The sequence below is a fragment of the Ischnura elegans genome, chromosome X (genome assembly GCF_921293095.1).
Source record: "Ischnura elegans chromosome X, ioIscEleg1.1, whole genome shotgun sequence".
In the NCBI taxonomy this organism is placed as follows: domain Eukaryota; kingdom Metazoa; phylum Arthropoda; class Insecta; order Odonata; family Coenagrionidae; genus Ischnura; species Ischnura elegans.
The window spans coordinates 48,238,802-48,259,729 of record NC_060259.1 but is presented as its reverse complement, the minus strand read 5'-3'; positions in this window follow the sequence as shown (position 1 = coordinate 48,259,729).

The window sequence follows — 20,928 nt, the reverse complement described above, 5'->3', positions numbered from 1 at the left end:
GAATATTACAGGATATTCATTATTAATATAATATTGACCTGAGAATCCTCAATACAATATTATTGAGGATTCTCAGGTCAGTCTCATGTGTCGCCACTCCTGTATTTGACGGAAAAATTGACCCAAGTTTCACGGGGAAATAAGGTATAATAAGGGGTATTAACCGGAATTTATGATATACATGATGATGTGATCTATCAAATACATTACTTTTCAATGATATTCCTCGCACTGACAAACATTATATGGAAAAATATTGGAAAAAAGTGGATCGCATTGAATTCATCACCGCGATGGGGACCATTTTAAAAACCAATTAAAATGTGACCGAAGTGGCAACAGAAATCAGCCTTCCATGATAATAAAATTCGGCCTCCTTCGTGCAGTTCCCTTGGCAAATACCACGACACGGATTTAAGCTCAAAATTTTATTACTTATCACGTAAAATTTAGGGAGTGCATTGATATAACAGCCCGTCAAGACATCCCTATTTATAGAAGGTAACTTTTATGACTTAGTGAAATTAACTCGGTAATGACCACTTACTGGTCAGAACCGGATCTCAACGACTATTTGCCAAAGAATTGATGGTCGCCATACTCCGGCATTGAGCCAGGATCTCTCGCATTCACATTTAGTTCGCTTATATTTAATTTCATATACGTAAGTATTTGCCTAAGGAATTGAATTATAGCCACCTAATAATAAGCCACAAATAATTATCAAGAATATTTCAAGATTATTTTCAACGGTGTTCGGCGAGATGTTGTGGAACATAATGATACAATTATAAATGAAGAGCAAACTTAGTGCATGTCCACAGTAATTTGAAGATTATTTTCATTGGCTCAAATTAAAATTATTAGTTAATGTGTGGTAGGTGACGAGATCGTAAGTTTAAAGGACTCTTCAAGAGCGTTTGTTTTGCGCTTTATTGTATACTGTTTACCATATTTCCACCTATGCAACTTTCCCTAAACTAACTTTTGACCAAGTGTAGCTGGAGTACTTGAATTACCCAACAATCCCATGTAGCTGTAATCCCTCCACTAAATTTCAAGTCTGCTATTCACGAGTATTTTCACGTTCTTCACTGAAAATTTTTATTTCTGTGTGAGGAAATTTTGTCCCATTTTTTCACACGGTGGTTTCGCTTGCATTATTTTATTTCCTTGTCGCAACATGACGCATATTTAAGATACACATGTACTTAGATTCCTTTTAAGTTTAAATGAAGTATTTTTGATTCATAATTCAAGCCTAGTTTTCGAATTGTTGGATAAAAGAACCGTTTAAAATCCAAAGGGGGTGAGCCAGACATTACGTGCCACATGAACAAACAAAAAAAAACCTCGCACAGAAAGTTAAAATCTCTGTGAAAATCACGAAATTATTTGTTAAAATCAAGGCTTTTGCAAAAGAAAAAGCGGAATGAAATAATGGAAAAAAGTATTGCCGACAAGACTCGATCTAAGACCTGCAGCATAAGGGTCGGACACCGTAACCACTTGACCAAGGCATACAGCAACACGTACAGTTCTGAAGGGAATTCGAAGCGAAAAGCGTTGACACCTACCGATCCTTGCAAGTAGGACATAAAAATGGACAATGGAAACCATTGATAATTAAAAAATTTGTGAGGAACTCGGTAAAAATCATCGTTTCGTTATAAGTTTACTATTAAAGCAAACAAAAGTAGCTTTAAAAGGGAGGTGAACCTCTATAATTTGGTGCTCACATCAGCAGACCTTATGAAAAGGGATGGCTTCATAGTATGATCATTATTTTATAAAAAATTACTTCTTTACTCACACGTGTGGAAAGCGTAATAATTATGATCGAAGATAATTACTGTAACGTATCATCAATGCTCTAACGAGTTCAGATCTTATTCCTTAATTCCTTTGCAAACTTTGCAAAGATGCATGAAAAGATTTGTATGACGAAGAAATGTTTTGAATGAATAATGTACATGATAAATAGGTCACCTTCATGGACCTTGTAATTAGAATAAAACTTCTTGTAGCTCATCTCTTGCTATATGAAATCTTATGAAATAAAAATCTCCAGAGACGGAGGTGAAACTTTGAGAAGGAAAACTTTTTAAGTGGGAAAACTTACAGCATGCGAGTATTTTTAGGGGAAGCTAAGTCATTACCTCAGTTCCTCCTGCGGTTTAAAGTCATCCTTATAAATTATATTTTAAGACACTGATCTATATATTGTGACATAATAGAAGATAAGAATCAGGCTCTAAATTTTTAACCTCTCATCGCTGAATTATGTAATGAGCACTGACCCATTAAATCAACCACACCACCGTCATATATGCCCCAAACCAATCCAGAATGCGGTGTTTTAGCGTATAAATAGAAAAGTAAACATTATTTACACGAGAAACGCTTTTATGGGTAAATAATATGATCTTCTTTATCCTCTCATTAAAATTCTGATGGAGAGTTTTTTGAATGCACAGTACTGTTTTTACTGCATTCATTCATATAATTATTATTTAGATTTTATCTCTACGAATATCATGAGTAATTGTCAGCAATTGGATGTGAATAGAGATAGATGGAAACAGAAATTTACAAATAAGGGATCAGATTGTCTCAGTGAGATAAGGCCTTGTAACAGCGTCTGATATTATCGCGTAAATTAACGTTTCCATTCAAGAGTACGACTTAGTTTTAAGGAAAAAACCTAATAATCATGTGAAAAATAATGAATGCTAGTGAACACTTTCCTGCTTTCCTTCTTCAGAATTGCAAGGCATATTATCTTCCTTTTCCTTAAGATATTTCATAGTAAACGAGCCATTGCCTTTTACAGATGCTTTCCTGAGGCTACCTAAAAGACTAAATAAAGGGTTCCATTGGCCATCTCAGTATCTATATATTTATATCAAATTATATTTGTGACCCGTAATTTTCCTGGTATTCCAGAACTAAGTCGATTTCGACGTTTGGATGGAATGGTGGGCTGAACTGCACAGTACTCTTCTTCGTCATCTAAGCGAGAACATACATATAATCGGGTATTTTGGCATGATTTACGATAAAATAGAATTCATTTTAGAAATTAAAACTCTGCGGCGGAATTTAACGATACCATTTGTTACTCATAAGCCTAAGCTCATTTACCGCAAGCCTTCCCTTGTGTGTGAGGCTCCGGAGAGGCCTCTAAAATGGTTACCAGCGTTCTTCACGTGGGTTAGCCTAAATAACAATCAATTTGACCATTTCTAATTGGATATTTCATTGATGATATTTTAAAGTAAAAAACCGAAGATTAAGGCATTAGCTTAAATCCTTTGACTAGAACATAGCACTTACCTTACCACCACCTATTTGCCACTTTCACTGTATGATGGAGATAGTTTCATAGATAAGTCACAGCAAATCGAATAACCCAAGTTATCAAAGTCCTTTTATAACGCTCATAAAATTTTGTATCCTTAAACATTTGACCCTCCAACATGGTTTGTAATTCATATTTAAAAAAAAGAACAATGTATCCTTGAGATTCGAGATTATGCCAAATTAAGTGACGCGTCAATTATATATATTAAAGAAGACTAAGAAACATTTTTTCCCATTTTTCCCGTTTGGCATTAAACAAGCGTGAGCTATTTTCACTTAGCTCTCTCAATGATTAAAAAAAGATGCAAAATGAACATCGAAAAAGAGAAAAATAAAGGAAAGAGCGAAATAATTAAGGCTATCCTGATTTTTCAATGGCAATAGTTCCTTTACCTCAATCCTTCCCTTGTAGGTATAAGAAGCTCTGACGAGGGCTTTAAGGATGGCTATCAGCGTTCTTAACTTGAGTGAGCCTATTAAAAAGTGTATTGTCTCCGAAATTTACAGAGATGGAATTTTCCTAGAGCAAATGTTTCTGGACGGCTCTGCAAATAAATCTTTTATAAATATAAATGACATTGGCGGCCGATACTTTCAACTCCTAGACCATGGATAATTATTTTTTTTCAATTTGACAATTTCTATCCGAGGAGTTGAACACTTTTAGTATTTACCGCAAACCAACATTAATTGATCATGCCATCTACACCACTTAAAAAAATTCACTTTACAAAAAGTTAGCAGCCTTCTACAGCACGATTCACAGAGCTGTCAACATTCCTCTCACGAAGGACGAATACCGCAAAGAAATAGAGGAAATAGCCACAGGTAATCTTTCACTCGCCTCTAGGTAACTAAAAATTGATAAAATTATTGCCAAAAAGCAAAATGGAGCAGCCGTTGAACAAATGCATTCCTTGAGACAAGAGGAAGCTCGGCGATGGCGGAAAATTAATTACATTTGGCTGACATCCTTGAAAGTCCTTCCTTAATTTGCTTAAGCACCTTGGGAACAAGCGAGCCTTCCGTAATAACTTAAATCTGAAACACCGCAAAGGGAAAGACACTGTGGGAATATTGGACCAAAGTGGAATATACAGATTATATGGATACAGTCTATAGACTGCGAAGCTTGCTATTACGGATATAACAAAAGAGGACCCACAAGTCGGCCTCTTCATGTGTTGCTACCCATCGCGCATTTAAATAGGTTTACAGAAGGCGCCACTCGCGTCGCTGACGGACATAGTGATCGGAGTTTCATGGGGAAATAAGGTATAATTAGGGGTGTTAACCGAAATTATAAACATGATGATGTGATATATCGAATTCATAACTTTCCAATAATATTCCTCATAAGTCCAAACATAATAATGCAAAACATTGGAAAAAAGTGGATCACATTGCACTCATCACCGCGCCGCGGACATTTTTGCAGACCGTTGAAAACGCGACCGAAGTTGAAACAGAAATCAGCATTGTATGGAATGGATTTGGGCCTCCCATATGCAGTCCCTTTGCTTGCTATACTGGATGGGCAAAAAGAAGCTTCTTAGTCCGAGCACCTTAGAGAAAGTGATCATAAAAATAAGGAAGGGAAATCACAGTTTACACCCCACCTCCTGGCAGAAGGAAACAGGCAGGCGTCACAACAGCGCACGAGAAGAAGAAAGGGATCAGGATGGATTTTTCGAGAAAATATACATTGCTTCGGCTGTTAAACTAATACACTCATTAGTAATGACTAACCTTAAGACATTTAGGCACGAAAATGGAGAAATAAGCAGCCTAAATAGGTAATAAAATATAAAAATAGGCGCTTAACCCTTTCTAACCCAGAGCTCCTTCTAGGAGAAAACGTTTCAAGACTTCTCATCTAAAAAAAAGTGAAAATCTTCTTCTTTATCATAATTATTGTGGGATATTATGGATTATAAGTATTGCATTTTTGACAACTGTTGTAGTTATCCGTGTTTTCCAGGGTCCATAAAAACATAAATCGGCATTTATCTGTGAATTGGGTGATAAAATACCCACCTAGGCCGAATTCGAACCCGTAATCCCATGATAAGCAAGCGAAGACTTTCGAAGCGAAGACAAGCAACCCGCCGTCACCGTGGTCGGCTAGAAATATTTTGCGACTCATTGCCGCAAAACATTATTTCCTCACAAAATGTCTTCAACCTTACCGATGTATCCGATCCAGCGTTTCTTTGTATATCACCTTGAATTCCTAACTTATGAATTATACCACATTGCTAGATATGTGAAAGGTCAACCTTCACAGCTTCGATTTCTCCGTAGCCGTTGAAACGAGTAGTTATCCCGTTACTAGAATGATTGATGATGTTACCCAAAGATGCTTCTGATAAATATAGGGTCTACACCTGTATTAAAATTGAACTCTCTATCTTTGGATTCAAGAACAAAGGTTGATTCTTCATCCACATATTTTAATGCCCACAGAAAACTTATTTATGTGCGGTGGTTGCATGGTTTTCTTACAGATGTAATTAACACATGGTATGCAAAATTGGTTACAGTACCTGTAAGTGGGTTACAGACCAGATGTATTAAAGGTACAGAATGTTGTTGTGGCATACCTAGGAATTTCAATAATGTTACTTGTACAGTATGTCGTTCAGTTAAAATGTGACTTTGCATGGAAAGTATCGGAAGTCTCAATGTATTTCCCAGTGAATGCTTGTAGGGACGCTGCATTCAAAGTTTAGGTTTTTTAAAACAGACTTTCATGATACAAAATGGCATATGATGGCAAAATTTATTCATATTTAGCTTTTTTGTTTAAAAATCGGAATATATGACTATTTTTCACATTGTTTTTAGCTGGAAACTTAACGGCAAAAATTACCTAATAAATTTCGTCCTTAAGGTTTTTTATTTCTAACGAAGCGTTCGGGCCCTATGAAAATATGAAAAATTGGCATTTTTGTTTATCTCAGCAAAACTCTATTTTATCCAAGATTAACTGAATAACTCTGGTTGTGTTTTAACTTTTTTATAATTGAATTCTATTTATTTTTCAGTTATAAATCTAGGCATGGTTATTATTCTCTCACTCGTCGGTTTTAATATCGTGCATCTTTACTAACGGAACCCAGATTTTCAAAACAAATATTAGCACTTTCCCGAACTCAACTTTTACGATTAACCACGATATTACCATGTTTCGCAAATTCACTTTCAAGGAAGCATAACGTAAGATACCGGTCATCTGCTCCCATCCGATTGTTCATCAGTGTAGCACAGAAACCACTTAAAAGACAAAATCACTCCAAGTTCGGTGAAGCGGGATTTTAATAAGGAAACTAAATTAAATAAAATCTGACATGGAGGGGGTACCACAGGGTAGAGTTGTCTAATATACATTTTATTTTGAAAGTTAATTGTGAGGATGAATTTTTTAATGTAGTTTCATTGTAGAGCAAATCAAAGGAAAAAAATCAGCTTGATCGAATGGTATTTGACCCCGCATATTCGCTTTTGAAAATTTCCCGTATTTCATAAATATTTACCAAATAAAGGGGTGACCGACATGTTTCTCTGTTTACCACGGCAGAATTTGCAAAGCAACTTTGATCGATAATTATTACCATTCCCAAGGACAGTCTTAAATTGAGAAGATTAAAAATTGTTGATAGTTACTTTAACCTCACCTTCATCACAGCATTCCCATGCATGAGAAAAAAGCTTGAACGACTGAGTCACAATTGAGGCTACTGCCATATAGAATTTTTGAGTCAATGATATGGTTATTCTTGAAGATACAATCACAAAACTCTTGGCCCATGAGAAAAATACGAAAAGCAATTTAAATAACAGAAAACGCACTCCAGGTGTAAATGGAATCTGATAGTGAGGATGAAGTTCACAATTAGCATGTTGGTCCAAAATCCCTGTATGCCGGCCGTTTTTGCTACTTTTCAAAAATCCGTATCAAAATAACCACTCAACTCATGATGATTGAAAATAATATGTTTCTGCATGATTATGCTCTTATCGGCCTCAAACGGAACTAAATATACCAAGGAATGAACATAGACACACAGATTACATCTATTGATGGAAAAACTCATTTGAATATTGATGAAAAGGGCATTCCGTCAATTGACGCGATTGGCACGCTAAGTTTTAACTTTCTAAAATCAAATTTGGATAATGATACACTAGAACTTCGCATCCTTGAATGCAGATTTCTTGACGCAGTATCGTCGAAAGGACTATTAAAGATGGACTGTTTTTCTGCTTGAGACTTTCGCAGCGCTGAAATTCAGTTTTCTCCATGGTTTTTCGGGTTAGCTGCAATGTATCGTAGTCTATGTTGGGCTCATCTTCAGAATCATCAGGTCTGAATGCCGGAAAATAGAAATGGTCCTCTATATATACCATTCTTAGGGTGGCCTACTAGTGGTGCGACCAATAAGCAAAAACAACTTCGACTTAGTTCTACTTCTTCGTTTATATATTATAGTTAGACTTCTACGTTTATATATGACAAGCAAATGCTCGAGCAAAATTACTACTAGAATTTTAAAAATTCCTTTTTGGTTCGGGGGAAAAACAAAGTCCCATATCTATCCGTTCACCAAAATATCTCCCATAATTTATCACATCTGGAAATACAGTAGGGCTCTAAGATGATGTTCTCCGAGTCACTTATAAAAATATCTTTTCTCAATTGTTCAAGCAATCTAAGCTAAGCGCGCAGCCTCCGAGTCTCCAGCGGCTCCCAGCTTAATTTGTTTAACATTTTGGTAACAATGCTTGTACGCCTGTAGAATTTTTTGACGAATCGCACAGCTTTCCTTTGTATTTTATTCAGCTCAAGGATTAAGTCTTTCTTCATAGCTGGGTTAAAACTGAAAGGAAATACTAGGGGAAGAAGTTATGACTCTCGTTCTGATACTGAATTAAATATGATTTAACTTCGTGAAATGGCAACAATATATCTTTTCTGAAAAAAAACTCAATGTATTACAACCTATGGATTTCAGCGGAAACGATTAAAGAAACTCATTCCCCGGCCACATTCTTCAGCCATTTCACGGGAGGAGTGGACAGAATGGACAAAATAAAAAAAAACTTAAGTAATATCGGTCATTTGAAAAAAATGTTGTTAGCCTTCCTGCTTTTGCTTGGGAACTTGTGTTAATAGTAAATTGTAGCTACAGTAGAAATTAATAAAAAAATCTGACGTTGGTAATGGCTTTCAAACTTGTAGATTCTTCCCTAGGCTGGTCAAGTAATATCCTCCATACACCATACATTGATAAAAATAGTGTGAATGGTAAATCAAATACTCCCTTTTCTTTTTTTTAGCGTTAAAAATTGGAGAATTCCGCCGCGATAAGAAAGCAGTTGCCATAAACTTCTCTCATGATGACTATATCCCTATAAATATTGCCTTTGATTTACTTTTTACCTATATTTCGTATACAAGCTATTTTCTACCTTTAAATGCTCAAGTAAGTAAGCGTTTATGTTAGCTTTCCTTTTAGGTGCGTTGTTATTGAATTTTCAATTTCACGTTTGTGTGGAAATAAGGGATTAAATTGAAGAAAGTCTCAATGTCACCCTAAGAAAGAAGCATAGTATTACCGAAGAGATTAATGTTACAGGAAACGCTATCAATTGTAATTATTAGGAAAAAATTAAATTTTGAATCATTTATTCCTATACTTATGAATAAACTTTAGTATTCGAGTATAACCGGAGGCATACCATAATAAAATTGATAGTAATTGTTTTCTACGCGGCAACTGAAATTATTTAATTCACTGAGAAAAAAGCGCAAAATTTCTTTTAAAACTCAAAATAGCAATAAACAATTTCATATGTGCCTTGTATTTCGATAAGGAGATCTAACTATACCTTGGCATTTTGAAAATGTTTCTGTTTATCAAATGGTAACTCATATATTATTTTCCGTCTCTTAAATCTGAAAAAATAGTAAAACTATTAAACACCTTCGCAATAAAAGTAATAGTAGAAACTTGGTGATGCGAGAGCCCTTGGTATTACGTAATCTCATTGCAAATCACTTGCGGGAGGTATGGAGTTGTGTTGGTCGTTGTATGGGTTGCCGTACCTCGAGGGTACGCTGGGATGATATTGTTTACATGTGATTCGAGCATTACCCATTATTTTACAGCACGTTTTCGCAATATAGGTCGTTGGATATATATGTAGCGTTATAATAGAAAGTAAAAGCTTTATGATTGTTTGATACATAGAGCAGATTATTTTAACGATAAAGAATACTTCGTGAAAATCATTAGGAAATGGCCTCATGGTCGTTTTCCGGGAAGTCTTGGATATTGATTTAACCGTAGTCTGTAGACTCCTAAAAATTAGCGTAGGAATTGTGGACCAATTGATGGAACTATATGGAGCATGTAGACCATTCTGTTATTGCGTAGGAAAACCAATCATATTGTTAGGGACCTGAACCTTCCTCATGCTGACTACGTACGTGGCCCAGACTACAACAAGAGGCAAGACACAGCAAGGAGTAGACGATATGATGAGGTTTGGAGGTATTTCCCTGATAATCAAAGCCACCACTCACGGGAAAATACTTCGGATGTATTATTAGTGAGAACAATTAATATGTTTAACTCCTTAAGATATTTTTGAAGGCTGCAGTGACGATAATTCCGTTTCCTTATATGCCCTTCGTACAAACGACAAGGAAGAGCAGGAAGACACGGAATTAATATTATAGCATGAATTTGGTCGGATTTAGTGATTATCTCACCGAAAATTTTCCGGAATGAGTAGTTTTGTGAATGAGGCGAGGGAAAATTTCAAAAGTTTACTAATCAAAGGAACCAAATGTTACGTTTCTTCAAAAAATTTGAAAGTAAACCACAATCCGGCATGTTATAATGTAGAAATTAGAAAACTCAAGAGTAAGGAGATGAGAAAAGGGTAAACCGCACGAACGTAAACATGGAGTTGCGAGTAAAAAGTGAACTGTGAAAGAATAAAGGATAAATTTTCAAGAAAATCTCTGAAGGAGCAGGGATGGTGCGAATTATAAATACTTTCGAAGGAATGTGGAAGTATATTTTATTATTAGGTGTTATCGCTGTTTATGCAATAAAAAGGCAATCTGATAAAGAAAAATGGTCATAAATATATCATTTGAACTATCGGCCATTGCTAGCTACAAATTTTCCCCCTCATTTTTCCAGAGCTCGAATGCCGAAACAGCAAAAGAGTTCATCCTTTGAGGCTATCCACGAAGCAAGCCATTTTTTAATGTCTTCATATGAGCGCAACTGCCAATCAGCCAGACCATGTGCCATCGAAATGAACAAGTACTAATCGGGCGGCACAATATCTTGGGAATACAGCGGGTGGGTTAAGACTGCCCATTTGAACATAGTATCCAAATAGGTATAAATAAGGGTCCTGGCTTTGGGAAGGGCAGCATGGCTTTAGCAGTGTCTACTCCTTTGATAAACCAGTGGCATGTCTTTATCAAGACCTTGGGCAATATCAGGACCAGGCAGAGGAAAGAAAATGGATGGGGTGCCGGAAAGATTTCTCAAAAGATTTTGGCAGAGTAAATCATAACATCACAATTGCAAAGGTAGAGTAATTAGGAGTTGATAAGAGACCCGTTAATAGATATATTCTAAGATGGTATATTTCAAGGAAGTGAGTTAGGTCCTACACTCATAACAATCTCCTGAAACGACATCAGTAGATATGCGATCATTTCTATCAGAATTATTAATGATGATTAATGCATCATTTTTTGAAAAGGTAGATGATGGTAAAATATTGAAAAATTACCGAAAAAGTTTGGAGATCATCATCATGGAGACGATCATCAATGCAAATAAAACAAACATGATTAAGTTGAAAACAGGTGGAAATGTCACATTGAACGACTACTCTGTTCTAGGGAGAGTTATACTGGAAACAATTCGGTTTAGATATTTACGGGTATGGAATTGCAATGTGGACCACTGGTTGGAAGTACAATTGCTAATAATTTTTAAGTATCTCATTTTTTGACAAAAATCCTAGGAAACCACCAGTCTATGAGAAAAATCCTCAACCAAATCTTATAATACGATTAGTCAATTTGAGATATTTATTCAGGACAGACATATTGCAATAGCTTAAGGTTCAGATTTTAGCCGCCAGATTCGTGACAGTGAATTTTGTAAGATTAGCCAGTGTAACGGAACGCAGTGCGATGGGAATCGCTCAGATCAAGGAGAAAGAAAGCGCGATAAAAACGCATTTAAAAGGCTTATATTAGTGAATTATTGTGAAAGGAAATTAGCTCTCTATTTAAAAAAGACTTATTTCACAGAAAGAAAACCCAAAAACAGACACTCAGAAAAAACTGCCAAACACAATAAAATATTTGGGAAAGGGGAAATAGAGCGAAGTCTGGCAAAGGTTTCTTTTTAATCTTTCCCGGAAATTCTAATGATGTTCACGAAGAGGTTAAATAAAAATTAATTCTAAAGGCCTGGTTACACGGTGCATTAACCCGTACGGGTTAATGTCTAAATGTATGAACGCGAGAATGAACGGAAAAATTCACCGTGTAACCACCCCAAAATGTACAAATGCATGAACGCGTGAACGGAAAATAGAACCTGTTCTAATTTCGTTCATGCATTCGCACAAGTTGAACTCATAACAGAGCCACCTGGTGGAAACGACACATTTAGTTGTCATCTGCAGGGCTATTCCACGGCCGTCTTGGCTATTCAGTAACTCTTTAAGCGTATTTGTTCATTTGTACTGTATCGTAAGTGCTTGAATCCTACCACAAACTCACCATTTGCATCTACACTAATATTTGTATAGATTATCCCTGTATTCGTATAGATATCCCTGCATGACGGACATACCATGTTTATGCCTATGGTATCTTATTGGTTGTATTATGCCGGAACAAAACAATCGATGAGGTTGTAACAGAGTTTTCAACACGACATTTGTGAAATACAACGGCTATCATACGACTTATAGAACACATTTAAACATAATTTATATCATACGAACTAACGACAATTCTACCTTTTATACGTCCGAGGTGGGAATGCGCTGGCCCACCACAAAAATACGACTCACATTACGCAAGTTCATAAATCGACACGACCTCTAAACCAACATCTTTTCCATCAACAGCAAATATCTTCTTAACTTTATAACCGTCCCGGGAAAAAGTAGATCAAAGTATTAAAAATATCTACTCTCATACATCATCTACACTCAGTGAAACAGATGACAGAAAAATGTCTAGTAAGCACGGCTTAAAAACAAGATGCGTCTACAAATTTTCAGCCTAAGTATTAAGTTTGATAACGGTTTGAAATAAATAGAGTACTATTGAGATATAGCATTAAGCGAGCGATAACGATAAATATTAAATATAAATAAATATTACTGGCATGAAATGAAACAACTTCGGCAACTACAATGAAAACCACTGTTTACACGGCAGCGCAAATATATTACCAGTATGTGAAATTTCCTGGTCCTACAGGAAACAACGAAAGGGGAATTATTTTCTGGTACGTATCGTCTGCTTCCTACCTAATGATACTGTTTACATATTTAAATTTTGCGCACTGTAAAGGGGATAAACAAAAACTAAACGCCTCGCGTTACGAGAAAATGTGTAAAAACTTATGCGAACGCATGTACCGTGTAACCGCTCATTCATGCTCCTCGTTCACGCAAACGTCCATGAATTCAGACATGCAAACAGACACCCATTCGTACATTAACCCGTACGGGTTAATGCACCGTGTAACCAGGCCTTTAGGGCATTATTTTCCTCTTTTTATGCTTTTGGCGAAGTTAATAGTTTGAGTAATTTTTATAGTATTATGTATTAGTATGCATAGTTTTTCTTTCATAGCAGTTTCATATTTTAATTCCGGAAAAACCAACTAAAGATACCCCCCGACCAAATGGTTGACTTAAGATGATATTTTTAGTTGCAACAAAATTAAGAAGAAAAAATATTTTCAGGGAATCCAGATAGTAGGACGCAGTGACAATGAGTCGCTATCTATGCCAAGGTTCCGCAGTTAAATCTCACAGGACCTCATTTCTGAAGAAGTTCGGAACTCTATTGGGATGAGTGTGATGAGTTTTTAAGTATACCACTTCTTTCAACTGATAAGTCGTAAAGCCACTTGGCGCCTTTAGATAAGAGCACACTCGAGTCAACACCTGGTTGCCCTGTAACTTAAATTCCTCAGAGACAGAAAGGTCCTTAGCTCACAGTTACCAAAAGAAAAACAGCCAAGATATATCGAACGCTGTAGACAGATAAGTTGTATTATAGCTTTTTTATTAGTACATGAATCGCGTGAAAGGATGTATTTTATATAATAATGGTGCTATTAGCAATTTACGTATTACTCCTGGACGAGCTGAAAACTTCAATTCAATGAAGTAAGAAAGAAGAGTTTTTGAAATATTTTTCTTATTCCCTGTAGAATGAGTAGAGTTTTTCCTCCAGAAATAAAAATGAGGACGAGGCGGAAAATATTCTGCAATTCTATCATAGAAGTTGCAAATAAATGAACCACGTATTCTAATGATTATTTCTATAGATTTATATGCATTTTTCTAATAAATTCAACAGATTCAGGCTTCAATTGGTGGAAGTTAGACACATTTAAATAAATAAAAGATCGTAGCACTTTTCCACAATTTTTTTACTGCGTACAACGCGTTTCGGCTCACTGAGCCATAATCTGTTACAAGACCTGTACCAGATTATGGCTCAGTGAGCCGAAAGCTATAAAAGGAGTTTACTTATTGGTAAGATTAGTACCTATTATTTTTTACGCATGGAATTCTTTTTATTTTGTGTGAGGCTAACATTATTTTGGTATTTATATTCAAATATTGCTGTATGTAAATACTTCCAAAGGTATACGCCTAAATTATATAAATAATTAAATAATCACTGTTTCAAAAAACTTACATTTCCATCCATTACAATCGTCGTGAATGGTGTTCTGTTTGGGGGTCTTTATGTGGATATGAAAAATAAGCAGAGAACCAATTTCTCAGTACTATTATAGGAAATGGGGCGAAATATAAATATCCCCAGAGGCTTATCATTATCGGCCCTTAAATTCTAACGGAGGAGTCATTAATCGGAGAATTAGGGGGCTATAAATTCGAAGTGGGTAACGGACTTGCAAAGGAGATGAAAGAATTTAAATACTCGGTGAAAAGGAGGGGATTCCTCTATTTAAAAAATAAACATGGAGAAAAAGTAATTTCATCAAATGTTGGATGAAAATGATCTTTTCAGCAACTTTCTCAGACACAATTGATATAACCGTCTGTGATATTCTAAATTTCACCAATTTAGCCAACGCTAAAAATAAAACCCACGAACACTGAGCGAGCTCCTTCTAGATATAAAATTTCTTTAATAAAAACGAACTTCATACGCATTCAGCCTCACATTGAATTGTAATTGCTTTTTAAAATTTACTGTGAAACATAATCAATTTGCAAGGGTAGGTTTTTTTTAAATATTAAAGGCTCCACAAGTATTTGTGCATCGTTTTTTTACGAAGCCTTTCTTCTTTGGTGAGAGAGAGAGAAGAGGGAAAAAGAAACTTTTTGAATTGCGAGAGTTGCAACAAAACCCAGAGGGATATTTTATGCGGCAGGAAATCTTTTTTCCCCCCTTTTTTTTAGAAATTTCGCACCGACAGTCATTCCCCTCTCTTTACCCTGCGTATTCAAACTCAGAACTTTTCGACAAGGCGCTACGCGCACCATGTCTTTGCGGCCCGAGTGCCTTTCACCGCCGGAAATAAATTCCGAACATCGCCGTTGTGTTCGGCGATGCGGAGGAAGGGGGGAGGAGAACTTCGTGCTGGGAATGGCAAGTTGGGGGGAGTAAGAGAGTTCGCCGAGTAGATGGCAGGCCCGTCGCCCACGCCTCCGCCATTTTCCCAAAGGAGGGAAAGAGCCTACCCACGCCGCAATTTACATCTCTTTTCAGCGCTACGTTCGCCGTTCGCTCTAATTCCACGCCTCCGAGCCACCCTTCTTTTTCCTGCCTTTAATCTCCTCTCCCAAGCACGGGACCACCTCGCACATTTTTAATGCGGCCAACGGCTCGACCCCCGATGGGCGAGCTGGTCCCAACCCATTGAACTAGGCCCCACCCGTTTACTGCTTCATACGTTTCATTTGCAGCTCTCCCGGCCACGTTTACGCTTTCTCCCTAATCCTTGCCGACGATTTTGTCACGTTCTCTCATTTGAAAGGAGGGAGAATACAAATGCTCAAAAAATGCAAATGTGTGCCAAGGCTGTAATCGTGCACGATATCCCATTCACTTTCTACACACTACAGTGCGTGCCTCCCCCAAGGTAGCTAACATAGCGAAACCAGACTACGTTAGAGAGCAACAATTTTTCATTCGTTATCAAATTATTGGGCCCAATATCTATGCACTTGCTTTCTGGGATTCATTGAGATATATTATCATTGTAAGACTATAAAATACAAATTTGGTTGATACACCCTCTTATTCTCTCTCCCGTTAATTATTTATTTGCATCCTATTCCATTTTACCTGGGGTATCAACATTTCTTCCTGATGGGTCATCTCTCTTCTCTGTAACACGGATACTTATACTTTTGTAAAGCATCAGTGGGCGGAATTGAGACAGCACCTGGATCTCGTGTTTATAATTGTTTTTCACTGTATCTTCTCTTATATTCTTTCGTCAGCATCCGATTTAAAAACGTATATGCAAGTTTTATCTTCAAATAACATATTCAGTTTCTGGTAGATAAAAAAAGTTTTCTAGAAACAGAGTTTGGGAAACTTTAGATTTTTGGAATTAACATTAAAGAATTTGATGCCTAATTGTAGAAAAACTCTTTTTATGACTTCTACTGAAACTTATCTTCCGATATTTTTCTTCAGTACTATTTCATGTATGTATTTCTTAAATTGTCTATCAAATTATCACATATAATTTGGCTACATAGTTCTTCTATCGTTATCTTTCGTAGTATTCCTTTCGTTAATTTCTATCATTTTCTTGATTAAGTTATTTAATGCACCGGTGGACCTTCAGAGATCCATTTATTTATCTTTGAAGTCTGTTACTCCTGATTTTTTATCAACAAAGATTTGCCCTTAAATTTGCATAGCATACCCCTATTGTCTAGAATTCATTTCTGAGCAAGAATGTTATGACTTCTTTCATAGTCTGTAGCGCAGAATAATATTTTATACACAATCTTCCTCTCTATAAAAATAAGAATCAACTCTACGAATAACCCTTAACCACCTAGCATGGGTCTCACAGACCTTGACCATTAAACAATCGTAAATATTTCGGCGCCCCAGTATTGTATTGACTTGTTCGTGCTTGTTCCTTTTCCTTTCATCCCTCAGTGACGTGAAATCGCTCGCAGGGGTCGGACATACACGCGTTTGTCACCGGTTAGCAAAAAAACTACCACGTTGGGCCTAAGAGACCTATGCTAGTTGGTTATGTGATTTTTTAAAAATTATATACTTTTCATTTTTTTAGTGAACAATAGCTCTAAATGATGATTCTATCGCGAATTGGTTGGAGAACGATCTGTCAGACGACAAAAACCTACCGAACGACAAATTTAGCTATATGGAGTCTGATATTGGGTTAGATCATGTTTCGGGAGAGAGTTGTGCGGCTGATTCTGAATTCAAAGAGAACTTCGGTGAGCAATAAACTGAATTCAACATCCCACAATATTGTACCTCACATTTAAGTCAAGACAAATTTTTCATGAGAAGATAAAATAACCTTTAACTCGCATTAGAAGGAGACCGAGGAAGAAGAGTTATTTCAGTAAGATGCGCTTTCGAAGGTAATCAGACTCACAGTATTCACGATGAAGGACTTTATGACATAATATTGAAGGACAAGAGATTGAAATTAAGCTCCAGTTTTTGAAGAAACAGGGCTGAAAAGTTGACGTGATCGCACATGGAACGTCGTGTAAGCAATGTGAAATTTCAGCGTGATGCACGGATCGTTATACTACCCATCCTCCATAGAGACCCGACCACTCTATCAGGAGGCCCAAGAAACAGTAATACAGACGAAAAGTTGGTGGTCCACAAAAATTGTTCAGTTGTGCAGTAAGAGCCGCAAAATATAATATGTGTTTCGAATACCAATATTCCTCGAAATCTCAAAAAGCTGTGTTTTCATTGCCGTGAAAAACTCTTAAGTTGAGAGTTCGCAATTTTGTTGATTTTTTAATTTTATTTAAAATTTAAATTTTTTTCTAACTTCATTGTTCATTGAACATTTTAAAAAGGTTACAACGAAATTTCTAAACTACACGATCATTTTTTTGAATCTCATTTTTCAAAAATGTGCGTATGTAGGCTTAAAATAAGAGTTATTTACCCTTGTCAGAGATTAAACAAAAAATTTTTCTTTATTTTTAATGGATAGTTAAATATGCTACAAAACCGACTATTAATTAATTACAAATCCTTACTGCTCACATTTTATAAAATAGAATTATTCTACTCTGAGGTCTGGCAGACCCATGGTAGGTGGTTGGGTGACAAAATATATGCTAGGTGGTGAAGGGTTAAGAATTTTTTATTCCCACACATGGCCCGATTTACTAGAAAATATTCTTCATCTGGCAGTCAGTACTGCTGAACTATTTAACCATTATAACCCAATATTGCTACAAAGTTACATAAACCATTCATTTTCAGATCTATTCAGGAAAGATTTAATCTACCCGTTCCTTTGTGCTGCAAAGTTTAATAGTGAAATATGCAACAGCCAATATAATTATGATTGAGTAGGAAATTTTCACACTTTTTCAAATGAGAAGCGTTGAAATTAAATTTCGCCCAGAAGTAGCTCGAAGTAGTGGCGCAGCGAGGGGAGGGTTTTGGGGAATAAACCCCCCCCCCCCCCAGAGCTCAGAGAAATTTTTGAGTTTAATCCATTTTACTTCATTGAATTCATATTAAGGATATAATAGCGTAAGGACTAATAAAATATCCCTCATAAAGCCGTAAAACTCACCATTTTCAACCATTTATCTTAAAATTCCGTAATTTATTAATGTCGCACCTACCGCTTATCCTGGTGGGTATACCATACCCCCCATACACCCCGGTATTAGTTGCACCTAAACCCCCCCAGCCTTAATTCCTAGCCGCGCCCCTGGCTCGGAGTTTGAAAGGGTTAACGGAGTTGCTGTCATATAGCATGCGGGAAATAATGCATTAGATATTAGAAGAACAGGTATATTCTATAACTCGTAAGGATGTCAGTGATTAGAAAAAAGGGTAACTTTGGCCTGCAAAATGAGTCTCAAAATGTGGTAGGCATGAAAATTTCATTACTTTTTTCTTGCTCATAGTTTCGCTTTGAACTGAACTAAATAGGTGGTTTCAAATGGAGAGTAGGGCAAATAGAAACGATTTTCCTCCATTGGATTTTAGATTTCCTCTTAGTCTCATTCCTTTCATTATTAATATAAATCAAGAATTTGTTTTAACAGACAGATGAAGATATCAAGATGAACAGGTTCATGTCTACCATTTGCTACTCATCATCAGTCGAATTCAATTGTAATTACGAAACATCCACTTTGTACTGAGTCATATCTACCAAATAGGCTGCTCATGCAGAAAATCCACAGCAGTTGCATCTTGGAAGAGGCTTTAATTACTAGTGATTAGTGAGAGCTAATGACTGACTTTGAAGTTAACATAAAGGAAAAAAAATATTTGCTACTAGTAGACCACCCTGCTTTGCTCGACAAGGATAGTACCCAGAGATGTGGCAAACTTGGAAGCTGGACTTCAGGATCATTTGGAATTTTTGCGTTTTCTCTTTGATCGTGTCAATAGGTATGTCTACCCGGCAGGATGTCCAATCGCAGTAGTTGTATGACCTAACATAAAAAACGGTTATGAGAAAATGACGCAAAGGACGTGTCGGACAAAACCAGAAGTAGCACCACGGCGTTTGAGAGAATGAGATGCGCCTACGTGCTAACTCTGGTTGCAGTCCTTGCAGCCATATCGATGCATAGGGGACAGACATCCTTTTTTATATGAGTAGATGCTGTTTTCCGCTATCTGACCTTCTTACCATCTTTTTAGCCTTTGCCACTGATAATGATGGCTTTTCTATCGGACCGGAGGTGATGTTTTTCTTAATATGGAGTGTTAACAATTCAGAGATTATTCCTTCGATTAGGTAAATCCTAATGCCGAAATTTAGTCAAACATATCACATGTTTTGCCGGAACCACGAGCTATCCACCAGCGATCCTCAATGAATTCACGCACAGATTCGTTAAAGTGCCAGAATATTACACCGGAAAAACATTAACCTTTAAGTTATTATCTTAATTGGCTTGATTTAACTTCACTCGACCTTGTGGAGGTTACGAAATTTAATTTTTCATGTGAAATAAAAAATATTTAATCTTCAAAGAAATCATTTTCATCAACCTATTACGGAAATTTTTTAGTGTTACATTACTTAGCTACATCAGTTTACTTTACGAGAAACCTCCACTATATACATTTGATTTAAGTAATCAGCTATATGTTGCTTTAACTTAGTGGTAAGCGTTGAGTTTTACTTTAAACCATGCAATAGAAATCTAATTATAATATCTTGAGATAGTTTAAACCTTGAGAGGGGCCTTTCGGCAATAATACAACTCCATGACGTGAAATGCTTGGAATAGCTTTCTGTGTCGTCGCACTATATTGTGTCAAACAATACCGCGCTAAGATACTAGACAGCGTCATTGAAATATGAGAGAAGGTTCATGAATTCTTTGTAACAACTTTGCTGGAACTACGGTTTGCTTAGCCATTTGCGGTGGTCACTTCTATGGGGTAATAAGTGCATAAATGAAATTAGAGTTGCGAAAATCGCAGATTCAAGCAACCCTTATATCTAGTGGCTTTTATTGGTTATAGAATGACTTCTTGTTCCATTTCTTATGGATTCATTTATTTTAATCTTCATAAAATAAATATAAACATCGAAATAACTCCTAACAGAATTGAGGTTGTCGAGCTACTTGAAGATGAGGCAGGTAATGAAGATGAAATCGTAAAGAATCAATTAAAAAGTCATAATACTTAAATAAAAGAGGAGATATTTTTATTTAGGACCAACAAAGAAAAATATTCCAAAGGTCCTCGAAAAGAGGAGGATATAGGGCTTGAAAGGAAAGAAAACCGTTGCCAGTCAGCCTGTCGAAAATCAGGCGCCAGAATCCGGGACCAATGTCTAACTATCATCTTGTAAGTTATCATACACATAAACAAGCATATGATAATATGATAAGAAATATTTATATTCGAAAATTATTGTAAATTCTTCTCTACTATCGGTGCTGGTGAAAACATCTCGTTGTCCGACCGCCGAAGTGATTAAAAATTTTTTCTGCCATTACAAATTTCGCGCCCATTTTCATCAATCATATCAAAGAATGCGTTCGCTAAAATATAAAAGT